At 39.6% G+C, this 20,306-nt stretch overlaps 1 long non-coding RNA gene across 2 annotated transcripts in view; it reads left to right on the plus strand.

The window, feature by feature from the left end:
• LOC125965550 (uncharacterized) overlaps positions 1 to 20,306 on the plus strand; it is a 169,014-nt gene that overhangs the window by 131,468 nt on the left and 17,240 nt on the right. For both annotated transcript variants that reach the window (XR_007479575.1, XR_007479576.1), the window contains 2 exons: positions 933 to 997; positions 2,360 to 2,465. This is a non-coding gene — a long non-coding RNA (uncharacterized LOC125965550). The remainder of the gene's footprint in view (positions 1 to 932; positions 998 to 2,359; positions 2,466 to 20,306) is intronic.

Here is a 20,306-nt window from a genome sequence, read left to right on the forward strand (position 1 = left end):
TGTTTGTGTAACCTTCCATCTTAAATAGAAATCAGATTATACCATTACTACTGTCTTTAAAATTCCTCAGTAAAATAATTTGATGTTATTCGCTCGTGAATGCTTCTACCCAAAGCTTTCTTTTTAATTGCACCCAAGGATTTTTTTAAACTCTCTTGAAAATGCAGATAACAGATATGTTACATTAATCGGCACCTCACTTAATTCAGCTCCATCTCATACTTCAATTTCCAGTTTGCTTTTTTAAAATTTTACTTTCGGGGGGAACTAATTATTGGCTTTTCCCGTATAAACTGTTTTCTAATGAGAGCATCATTTGCACATGAAGGATGCTCATCTTCCGAGAAAACATATCTGTTCCTGGGACCGACTTAGGAAAATCAGGTTTCAAGCTTGGCTGAGACAAGTTTTGGAAGGCCTCTTTTGTTGATTGATTTTGAGAGGTCTATTTGATTTATAGTTTAGTCCTCTGTATTTTGAGAGAGGACTCCACCCTTCAAAACGCACGTTCACAGCTACCCTGTAGTGAGTTAGTGAGTTAGTGAAAGGCGTCCACTTATACACAGCAGAAAAGGGATGTAATGAATCAGAAAGGGATGTGTTTTATGCAGTAAGCACTTTCTCACACCCTTTCCTGCACCACTACATTTATGCTGAAATGGTCCATTTATTTTCATCCTAAATAGGGTCCCTAGACAAGAGCTGAGAATGGAAGGAAAGGGAAAGGAAAAAGAAAAGGATTTCTATTTCAGAACAAACTTAATTCAGAATAAGGAAAAAACCACAACACTCATTTAGCCCTTGGTAAAATCGAATGTTTACGACACCTACTGTTTCCCACTATAGGGATTTGCTTTCAGAGCTTCCTCCTTCCCCTCGTATCTTGACAGACCAGCAACTGAATAAATCATCCCCTCTCTCCCCACCTGCAGGTTTCCACTGCAGTCCTGTGTCTTGGAAGAATGATGGAAGGTCAAGTTAAAACCACATGTTAGAGGTACAGACCTTCATTTTGGGGTTCTAAAGTGAGGGTGTCAGTAGCCCATACAAAATGATCTTACATTCACCCCACTGGGGACCGTGTACAGAGTTAAGAAGACAACCTTCCACACTTGCCCATAAACCAGCCCAAATCAGAGTCAGAAGAGGAAGATTAATCAAGATAGACATTCAGACAGTTAGCACTGTCAGGCACCAGCCCTCTCAATACTGTCCGGGAAGGTTAAAAAACTCGCCAAATTAATATAAGTAGACAGTGGCAGAACACAGAGTGCATTCAGGACCTGGGAGTACCTAACTGCAATGATTAGGTAGACATACTCGCAGCAAAGTTACAATAAATTACCTCCAGCTACTCAGTGATTAACTACTAAAATGCAGCACTTGTTGCAGTCAGTTTGGAAGTAATGTAACTAATCTCCCTTACCTTTATAATGGCATTTGTGCATGTAGTGGACCTTTGTCATTTTGGCTTCCCAGCTTATAAACTCATTCCTATTTTGGAGGAACCATTGTGAGAATATTTGTGGAAGGAAATCGTATTTTCTTATATAAATGAAAAAGGAGACCAAACACTCCATTTCTTCACCTCTGAGAGTTAAGGTGCAGGTGTATGACATAGAATAGAACAATTGGACGCTTCCAACAAAAGCTTTGAAACTTGAATATAAGATACTCAGATGCAGTGAGAATTAGAATCCATGAGTCGTATCAGCATGTAGTGGGGAAAGTGCTGGTACACTTGCGTGGTGGTAGCTGGAATCTCCAGAACTAGTGGTGGAGTAAATGCCAACGGTAGCCCCCTTACAAGGTCGTTTCTTTGGTAGAACACTTTTGTTTCTACCACTAAGCTTTCCTTGGTTTCTGCTCATTTTAATGGGCCTCTGCTTGTTTCTGTGAGCTACTAAATAATGTTCCAGCAAGTTAGTTTTCAGGTTAGCTTAGTATAGTCATGTTCTGTTGCTTACATTCACGTACCCAGGGCATGGGCTGTAGGAAACAACCTCAGCAAACCATGAGGGGTAAGACACTTGCAAAGGCAGTCAAAGTCTTATCAATATTCTCATAATGTGAAAGCCCATGACACACAGTGTTTTTTAAAAAAAGGAACTTGAAATCAAATTTCCTATAGACAAATCCTTGCGAAACAACATAATAATGGCAAAAGAGTAGTAAGCTCTTCCTCTTCTCTTCTATAGCATTTTGGTCACATTCAGAAGTGGCCCAAGAGGATTGTGGAGAAGGACATATATTGAGTAGAACCTTAATGGTTACATCTCATCCACTTTACCTGCAGAGAGAGATTATCTGGGGTAAGGTTCTGAATTGACACATTGGCAGTAACTGATGTTTTCACCAGGTGTTCTAGAACAAGATGGGAGAATTTGCACCAAGGACCTAAGAGTAATGATATGTGAATGGACCTCTCAGAATGGACACAGAGTTTGAAAATATTTGTACCTCCTGTAAGTAATCACAAAAAGTCCCCTAAAGTAAAGGGACTTTTAATAAACATGCGGGCAAGATAACCTACCCTATGAGCACCTTGTTAACTTCCTTCCTTGACCACTCCAGTGTTTATCTCATGAACAATGGGACGTCATGGCATTGTTAGAAGATAGGCATAGGCTCAATGATGTAGATTATAAACATGACCAAGATGGTTACCCAATGTGCAATTAGCAACAATCATATTAAAGCCAGAACTCCCTCTTTTTTAATCACACCTCAAGGGCATCAGTAGCACATTGATTTTATTTGATCCCATTATCTCATGAAGGGGGTAATAACTTGTCCTTACAGGAATATAGGCATTGTGGATTTAAATTTGTCTTCCCCCTGCAAATAATATTGCCCATGAATGTGCTGAGCCCTTGTACACAATCATGAAACACAGAATTCCATGCAGGAACTCACTTTCCAGTTAAAGAATGAACCAAAGAAATGGGATGTTGCCCATGGAATTCAGGGTGTTAAAACACATCATCAACCAGATGCAGATGGCCTTATAGAATGGTGGTGTGCTCTATATAGGACTTAGAGTCTCGGCAGGGAGAGAACTCCTACTTAGTTTGGGATATGGTCTTATAAAATGCAATATATACGCTGACACGGAAAGCAATATGTGGCACTATTTCTCCATAGGTAGAATATAGGTTTCCAGGATCCAAGGGATAGAAGTGTGGATGTTCACGCTCATGGAGATTTACCCATTTACAATTTTTGTTTTCATTTGGATTCCTCAGTTCAGCTCTTCCAGGTTTAGGGGTTTTAGTAATAAGGCAAGAACTTCTTCCACTGATTCAAGACAATGCTTTTATTAAGTTAGAATCTAAGACTGCTACTCAGACATCTCAGGCACCTTAAACTCATGGGTGTACCAGCTAAAACGTAATAGTAGTTTTATTGTTGCCTTCTTTCTGTTATTGACACTGACGACCAGGGAGAGTTAGGATTCCTGTGTACAGAGCAAAAGGGCATGGAAATGGAATCAGAGGAGTCTTAAATGTGTCTCAGCATAGTACCCTGCCCAGCAGCAAAAGATATTGGAACATAGAGAGGGTCACCAAAATTTGGGTTTCTACACTGGGTAAGAAGCCTGATCAAATGAGGTGCTAGGTAGAGGCAAAGGGAGTATAAATTGGTTTGGAGAAGGAAAAGACCAAATACTAGCTATGCTTCATTGCCTGAAATCTGTAAGTTCAGCAATTTTTATCTACAAATTCTCTTTTTGTTGTGCATGTGTGCTTTTATATATCTCAATTTCCCTTTCTGTTTCATTCCTCTTCCCCACAGCTGTACACAGAAAGCGTTGGCTGTGGCTAACTTTACAACATGTTCCATAGGCTTCAGAATATCTAACCAGGATCATGGCAGGCTAAGGCAAGGAATGACCTTGCCCCAGAAGGCCGTAACTTAGAGCCATAAGCAGATACTAATGAGAATTTGAATGATCTCTCTTTGGGAAGGGGAAGGGAATCTTTTCAGTTGCCCATGGAGTGACATTATATTGGGAGAGGTATTGTTTTGATATAATTGTGAGAAGAAATATGTATTTGGAGATTGGATTACTAAGTAGGTTGACTGTGATGAACATCGGCTGCCCAGTATGGAAACCCCGTTCCCTTTGCAGGGAACTCCCCCAAGGTGAGTCCATTCACAGGTGCAACATCCAGCAGCAAAAGTGCTGACCAATCATGGAGCATCAGCTTCTAGCCATGAGGGCATAGTGCTTGCAGGCTTACCCCAACCAGAGTGTAACTGCAGGGTGGCCTCAGCTGTGGTCCCAAGTGTCTAGTCTCTCTGCATTCCCGTCCATTTTCTGAACCCAATTCTTCAATAACTCATTATTTCTAGGGATCACTTGATGTACCTCCAATAATCCATTATTTCTATGGGTTATCTTAAATTTATTTTCTGTTTATATTAATAAGAGTTGGTTTCCATAGTCTGTATCTAAAACTCCTCACAAGTACATAGATATGCTATATGGGGTCCAGCATTCTTGTGTCTGCAGTGGTATAAATTGGAAGGAAAAATATCTAGTGCTATGATTAGGAGAAGGAAAGATGAAAATCTTGTGTGCGTGTGTGTGTGTCTGTGTTACTATTAAAAAAAAAAATGAGTAGTGGTTACCAGAGGGGAAGGGGGATGGGGGGAGAGCAAAATGGGTAAAGGAAGTCAGCTGTGTGGATGGATGGTAACAAAGTTTTTGGTGGTGAGCACACTATAGTGTATATAGAAGTCGAAATATAATGTACACATGACATATAATGTTATAAACCAGTGTTACCTCAATAAAAAATAAATCTTAAAAACAGGAAAGCGAATCCCAATTCTAAAAAAAAGAGCCAATGTTTTTTTGAAGACACTTAAAAGATATAATCAGTTAAATTATTATTAGTGGATGTCATTAGTGTATGTTTAACGAAATAATGAACAGCGCAAAGCAACACTGTACAACTCCCCTTCCCAAGTTGCTGGCTACCTGAGTATCTGTTTTCTTTTTTTCTTTTTTTTTTTTTTAAAGAAGATGTTGGGGGTAGGAGTTTATTAATTAATTTATTTATTTTTGCTGTGTTGGATCTTCGTTTCTGTGCGAGGGCTTTCTCTAGTTGTGGCAAGCGGGGACCACTCTTCATCGCGGTGCGCGGGCCTCTCACTATCGCGGCCTCTCTTGTTGCGGAGCACAGGCTCCAGACGCGCAGGCTCAGTACTTGTGGCTCACGGGCCCAGCCGCTCCACGGCATGTGGGATCTTCCCAGACCAGGGCTCGAACCCGTGTCCCCTGCATTAGCAGGCAGATTCTCAACCACCGCGCCACCAGGGAAGCCCAGTATCTGTTTTCTTAACAAACTCCTCCAGCAACTTCCCCAAGAAGGAAACTGGAAAAGGAAATGTCTAATTATGTCTCCTGAGTTTTGCCTTAAGAAACACTTCTGTCCCACTATTCACAGGATAACTAGTCTCTGCTCACACCTCTCCTTCCCTCTCTCTCTTTCTCTCTCTCTGTCTCTCCTCTCTCTGTCTCGTGGCAGATCTCTGTCAGAACCCATGACTTTCTGCCTTGGAATCCTGAGTGCACTCTTGGCAGGAGGTGATGCTTGTTGCTGGGATTCTGTAATGCTCTTGCCTGTACCCTGGTGGTTTGGATTTTACTCTTCCTCCAAAACGCCATGTGCTTCCAGACTCCCTTCTTCAGAAGTACCCCTGGGCCCCTCTGCTGGTTCCACGACTGCACTGTCAGCGAAGCATAAAGTGGCAATCCCTCTCGTCTCATGCCTCCTCCACTAAAACACGTACTGACTTCTATGGAAGAAACCTTCCGACGTAGACCCCAAAACTGCCTCAGTGGGTTATTTCTCTCTTGGACAGAGGAAGTGCCTTATCCCAGTATCTTATCTGCACTAACTCAACACTGGTAGAATCCAGTGATTTTCCAGTTTTCCTTTGCCCTATCTTTCCTCGCTTGTCACCCCACTGTCTCTCACCTCAACCCCTTTCTCAATGAGTCTTTACTACTAAAGCTTTTATTTCCCATCTTTTGATATCTTGGATGGATTGCCCAAAAATAGACTCTGAGAGGAAAATTTCGGTGTAGGAGGCTTAGTGGGGAGTGTTCTCATGTACGCCATCCAAAAGGAAATGAGGGAAGCAAAATTTGGCAGAGAGAGTAAGTGAATTGTGGTGCATTTGCAGCAGAGAACTCACAGGGTCGCACCATCTAACTGGCGCACTCTGAGCTGGGGTGGTCCTTCAGAATCATCTCAAGTTGAAGCAAGAGAGCTGGGAGGGCTTTGAACCCTCCCTACGCTGAACAGTCATTAGAAGCAGACTATCCCCAGGGAGAGAGGCTAACCTTGATTAAAGCAACTCCCTTCAGCTAAAAATAATTCCAAGAGAAGGATTTGGCTATGAGACATCAGAAGCCAACACCCTCAGTTTCTTAATGAATGAACGTCCCAGTCCTGAAGGGGGAATCCGAGTAGCACAACACAGCATCCACTACACTGGGATGTGTAGTCCCAATACCCTGATGAGGAGGTACTAGTTCTACAGCCAACTAGTCTCAAGAGTGAGACAGATTCCTTCCCAGCCCTTTTTCCTAAGCACTCCTCTTATTGGAACGATTCTTCTATTCTACTGAAAATTGCTCACTTCTCCTAATGTTGGATGTTCTGGTCAGTTTTCTTCAAGCAGCTCTTGGTTACTTTGCCCAAGCTTCTGAAAATACCCAGCCAAGGTATGTCACAGCGGTGGGACCTTAAAAATCACCTTGCCCAGTCCCTTCATTTTCAGACGCCCAGAGAGATGAAACATCTTACCCAAGGCCGTGTATCTACTGAGCCCGAGAATCAGAACCATAATCCTAGTTAAGTGTTCTTTGTTCTCCGAGCAAACGATGCTGTGATGTTGATGCTAATGAAGAACTCATTAAGCTCAGAGGTAGATATCCTGCTCCTCAAGGAAGCTGCAAACAGACATTTCTTAAACCTTTTACAGAAAGACATGCAAAAAAAATGGGATAAATAGTGAAAACTCATTCCTGCTAAGACTTTCACTCAACCACCGAATAGAGTTAAACATTAATGTGTTTCCCCGTTCTTTCATACTGCTCACTGGTGATTTTCTGGCTATAAATTATAACAAAGTTTATCATTCAAATGACCCCCTAAAGTGCAAGTTGTCTTAGAGGAATAGTGTCTCCTATGTCTGTTTTTCTGGGAAAAGAGAGAAAAAAGAAAACTGAATAATAAGAAAAAGAAACAGGAGGAAAAATTAAAAACACAAGTAGCAGTGGTTTTAGCCCCAGTGGAAAACATACATTTATTGGGAAGAATTCTCAGCAGGAGCAGTGGAAATCTTACGTTTTCTAGTTCAATTACAACATCAGGATCTTAGATATTGGTAAGAGGCTTGTTTCCAAGAACTTTGATACTGAATCAATACGGTCCTAAGTGATGCATTAAAAGTACTGCAGAAAATGTCCTACCATTATTAATAAATCGTTCCATGGCTTCGATGTATTTTTTTCTTACACATTTAGTCATTGTGTAAATTACTGTTTCACTGAAATGAAATCATGAATGTTGGGGATTTAGGAAAAATAATGTTGCAATTTGTAAGCCAACCAGCCTGGCCGTTCAATCTACAGATTTCCGCAGAGGCGTGAGTTGAACCATCAATTTATGATACACAATGGATTCTCCCAGAATATTCTCAGATCAGCAATTTGTTATTGAAATGCACTGTGCTGTCCTTTGAATTCAACTTTTAGAGTAGTGTCCAGATATTAGCATGGATATCAGAATGCATTTCTTTATGGCTTTTACTGGGATTGCACTGTGCCGGGCAACACTCTCCCGTGTTGAATGCTGTTTGGCCTTTGGCAAAGGAATGAATCTATTCTGTGTAATACCCAGCATATTAGGAAATGTCCCTTAGTCCTTCCCAGATGACAGCCATCTCTTTATTATGAAATGAGGCTGTTCACTCCATAATCACAAATAAGGCTTAGAATTCAATACCTCGGAGAGCAAAATCTAGTGACTGGAACCTTTCATGATACCTTTGAAGTAACACGGAGAAATGACCCAGCCCACTCTGAGCTTTGAGCAGAGACAAAATATGTGAAGTGCTTTGACACAACATCTTGTATATACAGTAGTAGGCAGTAAATAAAGTTTTCTTTAATTAAAGATTAGACTATAGATAGGTGTATTGATGTTGATTGAAGATCTGTACTTGAAAAGTATTGTTCAAGGGAAAGATGTCACTGAGTAGGAACTCTAGTGACATGTCACAGGAAATCTACACATATTCAGACATCATCGTTTTGATTTCTGATAGAATATGTTTTGAAAGGGTCCAGGACGGACCATTTAGCCATTATTCTGTCTTCTACCAGCCTTTCACAGACATATACTAGGAATTTTACCCTGTCACACAAATTTAACCTTAAAAAGAAAAGTTAACATGTTGGATACATACACGGAGAGTCTGGGAAAGTTAATCCTATGGTTAGTTTGGTTTGGAGGAAGTGAGGGATATTAGAATGTTTTGCCTAGAATCCACAAAAAAATGGCAAAATGTATTTTATCCTTTTCAGAAAAGTTAGATCAGAGCTCTTCTTGATCTCAGAGAAATTCACAAATCTAATTGAATCTCCATTCCATTAACACAATCAGTATTTAATTTATGGACTCATGGAAAAGAACTCCTTAGAGGTCACGTGTTCCAACCCTGCCATTTCACAGATGATAAACTGAGGTTCAGACTTACCAAAGTTCACACATCAGCCTAAGTGGGCACAAATACATTTATAATCTCACGTTACGCAAATTCATACCTACAATATCACCCAAGCCACCCTCTTAAAAGGAAGGCCTCTTTCTACTAGAGGCTGACAATTAACTAAGAGTAAACAAACCAATTCTGAATTTTCGGTTGAGAGCATACAACTTTATCTTATACCTTGTATTTTATTTATACATTATAAACGCTGTATAATTACATAAGTATTTTAAATTTGCATTGTTTATGCCAATGTTCAGAAACAGGAGACCATAGAATAAATATTCTGGGCTTTATCTATTGGAGATAAAAGTGAGACCACTTAGTGTCATCTACAATGAGTGAGAAGCAAAAGAGAATGGGTCATGAAGGATCCCAAGTAGAAAGAACAATGACGTCTTGCTTGATTCTACCCCATTTAGACCTTCAGTTTCCTGCCAAAGTAATTTTCCAACTTGCTTATGTGTCAGTAAATTAGAAGACATTATTATCTCCATTTTACAGAGAGTAGACTGAGGCATTAAACAGCAACAGCATTTGCCTGTGGGGAGACATTCCTCAGGAAAGGTCAGCAGAACACACGACTGAAATAGGAGGAACGGTAAGTGCTTACTTGACTATAACGAGCCTACCCAAAAGGTTTTCTGGCAAGGGTGATGTGATCTTAAAAGTTACTTGCTACCTGAAGTCCAAGAAGGGGAGTTTTCTGGCTTCACAAAGGAGACACGGACTCTTAGTGTGCTTGGAGAGTAATCTGATAGAAATGTTGTTTGGGAATAAGATCCTTTGAAGAAAATTTTATGAGTGAAAGAGATGCTTGCCTTTGGGTTGCTAGCAATTTAAGATGATGAGATCTCAGAACTGCAACTTTTAATAATGCTTGTGGATGTCAATTTTGTCACTTCTTTTGGACCTTATTTATAGGAAATTATTTCCTATCCCAATTCAATTCATCGAACTTCTCTTGGCACCTTCATTGTCCCATGAATGCTGGAGATTCAAATATGTAAAGATCTCAGGAAACCTCGGGCTTTGACATACACCCAGCCTAGACCTTCAAAATAGGGTACAAGATTCCCATAAACGATTTATGTTTAAATTTCTAAAACTGGAAAAGTTCTACCTGAGCTTTAGAAAAATAAGAATGACCCCATCTAAGGATGCAAAATAATGCATTTCAAAAGCACCCTGGTGAATTGGCAAGGGCAAATGAAATCTTTCATGAGAAAAGAAGAGACAGACGAATAAGGCATCCGGTTGATGGTAAAGGATGGTGGATCCTTCTTCTCATGAGAAAGGTGTTCAGAGACCAGCTCCCCTGGCTCTCAGGGAGGCTGTGAGCTCCGTGTTGCCCTGTAATTTCATATCGACATGCCCCGCTCTTCTGAGCCAGAAGCCACTTGCACATTTACCAATTACTTTGCAACATGAGGTAAATGTACCCCTTTCAGGATGACAGGCAGAGTTTGCAAATCTTTTTTCCTTCTTGCTTAATCCCTGGATTTTACCTATACTCTGAATGCAAGTGATGCACATTAGTCAATTAATAGGCTGTTAAATGACAACAGTTCCGGGCAATTTAATTACTGTTGGTAAAATAAGAAATGAATGATTGCATGTCAGTAACCAACTCCAGTTCCTTTCCTTGGAACAGATTAACTTTGAATCATGATAGTTTCTCTGGAAAAAAAAAATTGATTGTTTCTGTGAACAAGTTAGTGGCTGTTTCTGGGTTAACAGAAATTTAAGTTTTTGTGTGGTATTTCTCATCGAGGATAGATGTGGGAAAGTTCCAACAATAACATTTACTTTCAAATAAAATAACACTAGCTATTTTTAAATAAACTAGAATTGGTGGTAGAAAAGCTAAGTCAAGAATGAGAGGTTTTTTTGACTTTCTGTTCATTGTCAATGTCTTCTCAAGCACCTGTCATCAATTCCATACCATTCATTTTTTTAAATTAGTTGAGTAAAATCAAGAGAAATATCAAAGGGTAATAATTTTAGTTTTAGTGATTATTTCATCTATTTTGAGTCCATTTGACTTAGAATAAAAGCCAAAACCTTTAACATGGTCTGTCTGTGTGATCTTTGCTCCAGTATTTTTCCATGTTTGATCTCTTGAGTATCAGGTTTCTCCACCCTAGTCCAAGTCTAAAGACAGCAGTGACTTTATCTGTTTGGCTCACTCAACAGATAGTGCTTAACTGAAACACTATACTGGTGCCTGGCCCAAAGTAGGTACTCAACAAATACATATTTGTTGAATAAATTAGTTGAGTAGCAGAAAATAGAACTAAGGACAAGGCATCAGTGGTTACTTATGACTTTAAAAGTGAGCTCTGAATGCGTGTGCAATAGAGAAGAGTGAAAATCTAAAAGTAAAATACAGGAAAAAAAAGGAAACTTATACACTCTACTAATGAAATGGAGGTTTGAGTTGCACTCCATCAGCTATCTATTGATAAAAGATAAATTGGAAATAAAAGCGTAGGAGACATGAAAAAGCTGAATTAGAGGCAATAAAACTGTCAGTCTTCTGTCCCTTCCCAACCAAAGGATAGAAAAGCCACTGCTTGCATTTTATTTGATCATCTCAGTTGATAAATGCTTTTTAGCAGCAATTAGGTGTGTTAATACCTGTGTCTGCAGATGCTTTCTGTAGAGCAATTAAGATTTTTTGAAATATACCCTTCCTTGGCAATCCCCTATTATTAAATATTTATTGCAAAGCAAAGAAGATTTGCAGTTACATTTAGACAGGATTATAGGGTTTATAGTTTACTGGGACAAAACTCCATAACACGCATTTTTCATGATTGGATCATCTTGCCTTACAATTAATTGCTTTATTGCACCTGGAGGTAGAATTCTTGGATCAAGTGCCAACAAACACACATACATTCCCATCCATCTTGACATCCCTTTCAAGTAACATCCACTTCCTGAGAGACCCCTTGCGCGGTAGGTGTACTGCTGGAATACTACACAGGCAGGCAGGAGCCACCCTGCCCTGTGTGGACTGGGTCACTGCAGAAATCCCCTAATTGCCTACAACACAACCCTCCACCAGCGTATCCTCCAATTTCAGAGAGCTATCTTTCTCAAATGGAGATCTGATTCTTTCATTCATTGCTTCAGATCCTTCTGGGATTTCTCACAGTTTACAAATTAAAATCCAAATAATCATCACAGCAGAGAACGTCTTACACAGCCTACCTCTCCAGACTCATGTCCAGACACCCCCAACTCTCTCCTCACACCTAGCTATGTGCTAGCTCATGTGCTAGCCCTTGGCTGTAGTACCAGTCCTCATTTCTAACCAGGAAGCCTTTTATTTAACTAGAATAGTCTAGTGGTGAAAGGCATAGATTCTGAAGCCTGGGACCAAATCCTAGCTCAGCTGCATAATAATTGTGTAATTTGGGGCAAGTTACTTGAACTTGGTTCTGTTTTTCCTCATCTGTAAAATGAGAATAATAGTAGTGTCTTTCATATCAAATGAGTTAACACTGGTAAAACTCTTACAGTAGTCCCTGGCACACAGTAGGAATTCAGCAGATGTCAGCTGCTAGCATTCCCCTTTAAGTCCTATCTCCAGCATCATTGCCTCTATGGAGTCTCTTCTGCTCTCATACCTCTCCTCTCGACCCTCTCCTCCACCTTAAGTAGGCTTGGTCTGCAATCTGAGCCACCTCTGCCGCTGTTGCATGTATCACGTTGCCTTGAAATTCAATCTTGATAGATCTGTCTCCCCACAAACTGTGCGATTGTGGTCAGGGGTCTGCTGTGTTTCTATTGGTATTCTGAGAAATCAACTCAACATTCAACATGGTAACATAGAAGAAGCTCCACAAATACTTTTGAATAAACAAATGAACAAAGAAGAAAAATGTAAGCTGAAAACACTGAAGGGCAGGCCCCTGACGTCCTGCCAATGGTACATGCCTTTTAGTCTCACCGCCATGGACGAAATCCAGACTAGAGCTGACTATGATCACGCAGGGTCTTCTCAGGTCAGAAGGAGTCCAGCAAGACCTCCAAATTTCTGGCTTCATTCTGTCCTAGCTGATGAGATATGCTGGGGTGGGAGTATAGTCCCACGTACGGCGTTTTAAATTTTGGTCACTTGCTTCTCCTGGAATGGATCTCTAATTTTCCTTTTGGGTTATCTTCTCATGTCTTATAGCATTTCCTGGGGCCAGGCAGAGCTGCTATTCTGATAAGGGTTGGTAATACCATGGATTAAGCTCTGACTAGACACCTGCCACTGGCATTGGCACCATACACACTTCATTTATCGACACTGTAGAGTTAACCGTTCTTCCTGAACTTGAATCCATCCCAACTCCCCTAGTAAGTAGTTCTGTTCTTAGGTGAGTTACCTAGCCTCCCACTGCCCTAGATTCCCAGATATAAAATGAGGATAATACTAATAATAATACCCACCTTACCCATGGCACTGGTGTAAGGATAAAATAAGACAACACAGGTAAAGCCTTTAGAATAATGCCTACTACTTACTAAGTGTTCAGAAAACATTCGCTGTTGTTTCTGTCCTTATCCCCATTTTACAGATGACGAAACTGAGGCTTTGAAAGATTAAATCACCTGCCAAAGGTCATAAGGCTGACAGAACTGGGAAACAAAGCCATCTTTTCTAATATTGATCACTGCCCCACACCAACATATTTTTAAATCCCCTTCTGTCTCCTGGTTCACCACCTTTCCCAGACAATGCTGAGACATTAGTCCCAGCGTGAAATAGGCACACTTACCTATTGCAAAATCCATGAAATCTGCCCATGTAACATTTGGGGCACACTTAAAATAAAAAATTATTTGCTCTTCATCTTAAGTTCAAATCTAACTGACTAGGTGCCCTGTATTTATATATTCGTTAAATCTGGCGACCCTACTAGGCGTGCTTGCGTGTCTACGTGTGTGTGTGTGTGTGTGTATGGTGTGTCAAGTCTGTTAGGCTATAAAAGCTATAACTCTTGGGGAGAGAATTTTCTCTGCAGTCACCTCATTGCTGGTGCTGTGGGGACCCCACTTCAAAGAACAGAAAGACAGAACCCAAAGCACCTATCCTACATCTTCTTTCTCTTGTGAGATGCTCAGAGGTATCAGTGAGCATCATGGATGCTAAATGAGAATACATCAGGAGATACGGAAGCAGACTTGCTGAAGATGGTTCATCAAACCCATTAAATGAGAGAAGAGGGATCTGATTTCTTCAGAGTGGCTCATGACCAACCTCAGCTCCACATGTGTCAGGGAGCTTCACGAGGTTTCTTTCCTATTGCTGAATATTTTAGTAAAGTTTATTTTTCCCCTTGACTGTAGAGATTTAACGTTCATGCTTGCAAGTTGAGAAGAATGTGGTAACATCTTAAAGCTGCCCATCCAAATCATTTTCCCTGATGTCTTGGTCGCGGCTCGGTCAAGTGAAAGGTGATGCCCTCCTAAAGTGCTCTAGGGTCTCCAATCCATGAACATTCTAGGCAACTCAGAATTCTCCCAGCCATCACATGAAGCATCCACACCACTCTTACTGCAGAAGTCTCATCAAGAACTTTGTCTGTACTGAGTGGTCATCCAGATACCCCACTGCTAGATTCCAGAAACACAGACTCAAGGAGATACTGGAAGATGTTATTACATATGTCACATGCAGGTCAAAGAGTAATCTGCTTTGAAGACTTTGGACATAGTTCTGTAGGCTATTAAACACGATGATTTCTTCAGAGTTCTCCCTACTTTCCAACACGTTGTTCTCAATCAGGTCAAGGACTCTCCTTCTTACTCTGAGCCTTGCTAGGGACTTTGCCTCTGTCATGGTATTCAGTGTGTGGCTGGCTTCCTGAATGGAGGAAAAGAAAAAGGATGGCGTCAGGCAAAGAAAAGTAGAACAAATTCGACTTCAAAAACTGGAAGAACTATGTCTGAGGCATACTTTTCTAAGTGCCTGAATTCAGAGTTGCTCAAGTCTTTCTATAAAGCAGATCTAATTATTTCACTCTCCTGCTTAAAGATCTCTTTTAGGTCTTTGTTTTTTGTAGAAGAATGTCTAAAGGCCTTTGCATGATGAGAAAGCACTTCAAAATCTAGCTCAGGCTATTTCTATGGGTGTGTCTATTTCAGTCTCTCCCAGTTCTCCCTAATCCTGCTAGGCATTTTTTTTTCACAGCCACATGGAAGTCACCACTTCCCAGTTAAACCTTGAAATGGTTGGTCCCATTTTATGCATTTGAAATGCTATTTTTTCAATTATGTATATATAATAATATATGTGTATACCTCATGGCCCTGTTGATGTTAAGTGCACCTCTCTGTGCCTTTCACAATAACAGACATCAGTGTATGCCATTCCAATCTGTTTCCATGTCTGTTGCCCCTTGTAGACTGGACTCTTAAGAACAAGGAGTGGGTGTCTCCAATGATATTGGTGCATCCAACATCAAAGGAAGTTCTGCCATCATTACAACTAAGAAACACATCACCACATCCATCCCTGCCATGTTTTTAATTTGAATTCTGATATCCTCATAACTAGACCTGATCATGCCCATTCCCAGCTGTCCATCAGGGCAGAACATGATCTTTCATTAGACTGAGATCTTGCAGGAGCCTTCATGATGGCTTCTGAAAATGTGTCCTTGTAGACCATGCTGTATTTCCCAGTTGTTCTGGTTGATTTTCCTCCCTCCTCTCCACTTCTCCAGCAACCATTGATAAGGCTCACCTACTTTGCCAACTGGGCCACATTTGGTAGTTTATTTTAGAGGGTAGAAGCAGTACATTTTGAATTCAGATTTTCAAAAATGATAAAATTAATTTTATATAAGTTCATTCACAAAATTACATTTTTATTTTCATTCTTCTTTAACCGAAAGTTAGAATTCCTATCGATTATGAAAGTAGGCAACAAATGGCAATAGTATTAGCAATACTGTGACTTTGCCGCCAGTAGAAACCAGAGGGAGAGTATTCCATTAGTTATTGAAATTATCATAAAATATTGCTTACATTCATCACTGCTTTGAAATTATATTTATTAGACTTCCCCCATATTCTTATTGCATGCATTAATGAAGAAGCATACATATAACTATAAAATAATTTATAAATATTTTGTTAACTATTTCAATGTAATTGATTTCCTTGGTAATCCTATGTATTTTGTTTTATACATTTATTTATTTTTTTTCTTTTTTTTCTTTGCGTCACCCTCCCTCCCACCCTCCCTATCCCACCCCTCCAGGCGGTCACAAAGCACCGAGCTGATCTCCCTGTGCTATGCGGCTGCTTCCCACTAGCTATCTACCTTACGTTTGGTAGTGTATACATGTCCATGCCTCTTTATCGCTTTGTCACCGTTTACCCTTCCCCCTCCCCATAGCCTCAAGTCCATTCTCTAGTAAGTCTGTGTCTTTATTCCTGTTTCACCCCTAGGTTTTTCATGACTTTTTTTTTTTCTTAAATTCCATATATATGTGTTAGCATACGGTATTTGTCTCTCTCTTTCTGACTTACTTCACTCTGTATGACAGACTCTAGCTCTATCCACCTCATTACAAATAGCTCAATTTCGTCTCTTTTTATGGCTGAGTAATATTCCATTGTATATATGTGCCACATCTTCTTTATCCATTCATCCGATGATGGACACTTAGGTTGTTTCCATCTCTGGGCTATTGTAAATAGAGCTGCAATGAACATTTTGGTACATGACTCTTTTTGAATTATGGTTTTCTCAGGGTATATGCCCAGTAGTGGGATTGCTGGGTCATATGGTAGTTCTATTTGTAGCTTTTTAAGGAACCTCCATACTGTTCTCCACAGTGGCTGTATCAATTTACATTCCCACCAACAGTGTAAGAGGGTTCCCTTTTCTCCACACCCTCTCCAGCATTTATTGTTTCTAGATTTTTTGATGATGGCCATTCTGACTGGTGTGAGATGATATCTCATTGTAGTTTTGATTTGCATTTCTCTAATGATTAGTGATGTTGAGCATCCTTTCATGTGTTTGTTGGCACTCTGTATATCTTCTTTGGAGAAATGTCTATTTAGGTCTTCTGCCCATTTTTGGATTGGGTTGTTTGTTCTTTTGTTATTAAGCTGCATGAGCTGCTTATAAATTTTGGAGATTAATCCTTTGTCAGTTGCTTCATTTGCAAATATTTTCTCCCATTCTGAGGGTTGTCTTTTGGTCTTCTTTATGGTTTCCTTTGCTGCGCAAAGGATTTAAGTTTCATTAGGTCCCATTTGTTTACTTTTGTTTGTATTTCCATTTCTCTAGGAGGTGGGTCAAAAAGGACCTTGCTGTGATTTATGTCATAGAGTGTTCTGCCTATGTTTTCCTCTAAGAGTTTGATAGTTTCTGGCCTTACATTTAGGTCTTTAATCCATTTTGAGCTTATTTTTGTGTATGGTGTTAGGGAGTGATCTAATCTCATACTTTTACATGTAGCTGTCCAGTTTTCCCAGCACCACTTATTGAATAGGCTGTCCTTTCTCCACTGTACATTTCTGCCTCCTTTGTCAAAGATAAGGTGACCATATGTGCGTGGGTTTATCTCTGGGCTTTCTATCCTGTTCCATTGATCTATATTTCTCTTTTTGTGCCAGTACCATACTGTCTTGATTACTGTAGCTTTGTAGTATAGTCTGAAGTCAGGAAGCCTGATTCCTCCAGCTCCATTTTTCGTTCTCAAGATTGCTTTGGCTATTCGGGGTCTTTTGTGTTTCCATACAAATTGTGAGATTTTTTGTTCTAGTTCTGTGAAAAATGCCAGTGGTAGTTTCATAGGGATTGCATTGAATCTGTAGATTGCTTTGGGTAGTAGAGTCATTTTCACAATGTTGACTCTTTCAATCCAAGAACATGGTATATCTCTCCATCTATTTGTATCATTTTTAATTTCTTTCATCAGTGTCTTATAATTTTCTGCATACAGGTCTTTTGTCTCCTTAGGTAGGTTTATTCCTAGGTATTTTATTCTTTTTGTTGCAATGGTAAATGGGAGTGTTTTCTTGATTTCACTTTCAGATTTTTCATCCTTAGTGTATAGGAATGCCAGAGATTTCTGTGCATTAATTTTGTATCCTGCTACTTTACCAAATTCATTGATTAGCTCTAGTAGTTTTCTGGTAGCATCTTTAGGATTCTGTATGTATAGTATCATGTCATCTGCAAACAGTGACAGCTTTACTTCTTCTTTTCCGATTTGGATTCCTTTTATTTCCTTTTCTTCTCTGATTGCTGTGGCTAAAACTTCCAAAACTATGTTGAATAAGAGTGGTGAGAGTGGGCAACCTTGTCTTGTTCCTGATCTTAGTGGAAATGCTTTCAGTTTTTCACAATTGAGGACGATGTTGGCTGTGGGTTTGTCATATATGGCCTTTATTATGTTGAGGAAAGTTCCCTCTATGCCTACTTTCTGCAGGGTTTTTATCATAAATGGGTGTTGAATTTTGTCAAAAGCTTTCTCTGCATCTATTGAGATGATCATATGGTTTTTCTCCTTCAATTTGTTAATATGGTGTATCACGTTGATTGATTTGCGTATATTGAAGAATCCTTGCATTCCTGGAATAAACCCCACTTGATCATGGTGTATGATCCGTTTAATGTGCTGTTGGATTCTGTTTGCTAGTATTTTGTTGAGGATCTTTGCATCTATGTTCATCAGTGATATTGGCCTGTAGTTTTCTTTCTTTGTGACATCTTTGTCTGGTTTTGGTATCAGAGTGATGGTGGCCTCGTAGAATGAGTTGGGGAGTGTTCCTCCCTCTGCTATATTTTGGAAGAGTCTGAGAAGGATAGGTGATAGCTCTTCTCTAAATGTTTGATAGAATTCGCCTGTGAAGCCATCTGGTCCTGGGCTTTTGCTTGTTGGAAGATTTTTAATCACAGTTTCAATTTCAGTGCTTGTGATTGGTCTGTTCATATTTTCTATTTCTTCCTGATTCAGTCTTGGCAGGTTGTGCCTTTCTAAGAATTTGTCCATTTCTTCCAGGTTGTCCATTTTATTTGCATAGAGTTGCTTGTAGTAATCTCTCATGATCTTTTGTATTTCTGCAGTGTCAGTCGTTACTTCTCCTTTTTCATTTCTAATTCTATTGATTTGAGTCTTCTCCCTTTTTTTCTTGATGAGTCTGGCTAATGGTTTATCAATTTTGTTTATCCTTTCAAAGAACCAGCTTTTAGTTTTATTGATCTTTGCTATCATTTCCTTCATTTCTTTTTCATTTATTTCTGATCTGATTTTTATGATTTCTTTCCTCCTGCTAACTTTGGGGTTTTTTTGTTCTTCTTTCTCTAATTGCTTTAGGTGCAAGGTTAGGTTGTTTATTCGAGATGTTTCCTGTTTCTTAAGGTAAGATTGTATTGCTATAAACTTCCCTCTTAGAACTGCTTTTGCTGCATCCCATAGATTTTGAGTCGTCGTGTCTCCATTGTCATTTGTTTCTAGGTATTTTTTGATTTCCCCTTTGATTTCTTCAGTGATCACTTCGTTATTAAGTAGTGTATGGTTTAGCCTCCATGTGTTTGTATTTTTTACAGATCTTCTCCTGTGATTGATATCGAGTCTCATAGCGTTGTGGTCGGAAAAGATACTTGATACAATTTCAATTTTCTTAAATTTACCAAGGCTTGATTTGTGACCCAAGATATGATCTATCCTGGAGAATGTTCCATGAGCACTTGAGAAAAATGTGTATTCTGTTGTTTTTGGATGGAGTGTCCTATAAATATCAATTAACTCCATCTCGTTTAATGTATCATTTAAAGCTTGTGTTTCCTTATTTATTTTCATTTTGGATGATCTGTCCATTGGTGAAAGTAGGGTGTTAAAGTCCCCTACTATGAATGTGTTACTGTCGATTTCCCCTTTTATGGTTGTCAGTATTTGCCTTATGTATTGAGGTGCACCTATGTTGGGTGCATAAATATTTACAATTGTTATATCTTCCTCTTGGATCGATCCCTTGATCATTATGTAGTGTCCTTCTTTGTCTCTTCTAATAGTCTTTGTTTTAAAGTCTATTTTGTCTAATATGAGAATTGCTACTCCAGCTTTCTTTTGGTTTCCATTTGCATGAAATACCTTTTTCCATCCCCTTACTTTCAGTCTGTATGTGTCTCTAGGTCTGAAGTGGGTCTCTTGTAGACAGCAAATATATGGGTCTTGTTTTTGTATCCATTCAGCCAATCTGTGTCTTTTGGTGGGAGCATTTAGTCCATTTACATTTAAGGTAATTATCGATTTGTGTGTTCCCATTCCCATTTTCTTAATTGTTTTGGGTTCATTATTGTAGGTCTTTTCCTTCTCTTGTGTTTCTTGCCTAGAGAAGTTCCTTTAGCAGTTGTTGTAGAGCTGGTTTGGTGGTGCTGAACTCTCTCAGCTTTTGCTTGTCTGTAAAGGTTTTAATTTCTCCATCAAATCTGAATGAGATCCTTGCTGGGTAGAGTAATCTTGGTTGCAGGTTTTTCTCCTTCA

The sequence above is a fragment of the Orcinus orca genome, chromosome 10 (genome assembly GCF_937001465.1).
Source record: "Orcinus orca chromosome 10, mOrcOrc1.1, whole genome shotgun sequence".
In the NCBI taxonomy this organism is placed as follows: Eukaryota; Metazoa; Chordata; class Mammalia; order Artiodactyla; family Delphinidae; genus Orcinus; species Orcinus orca.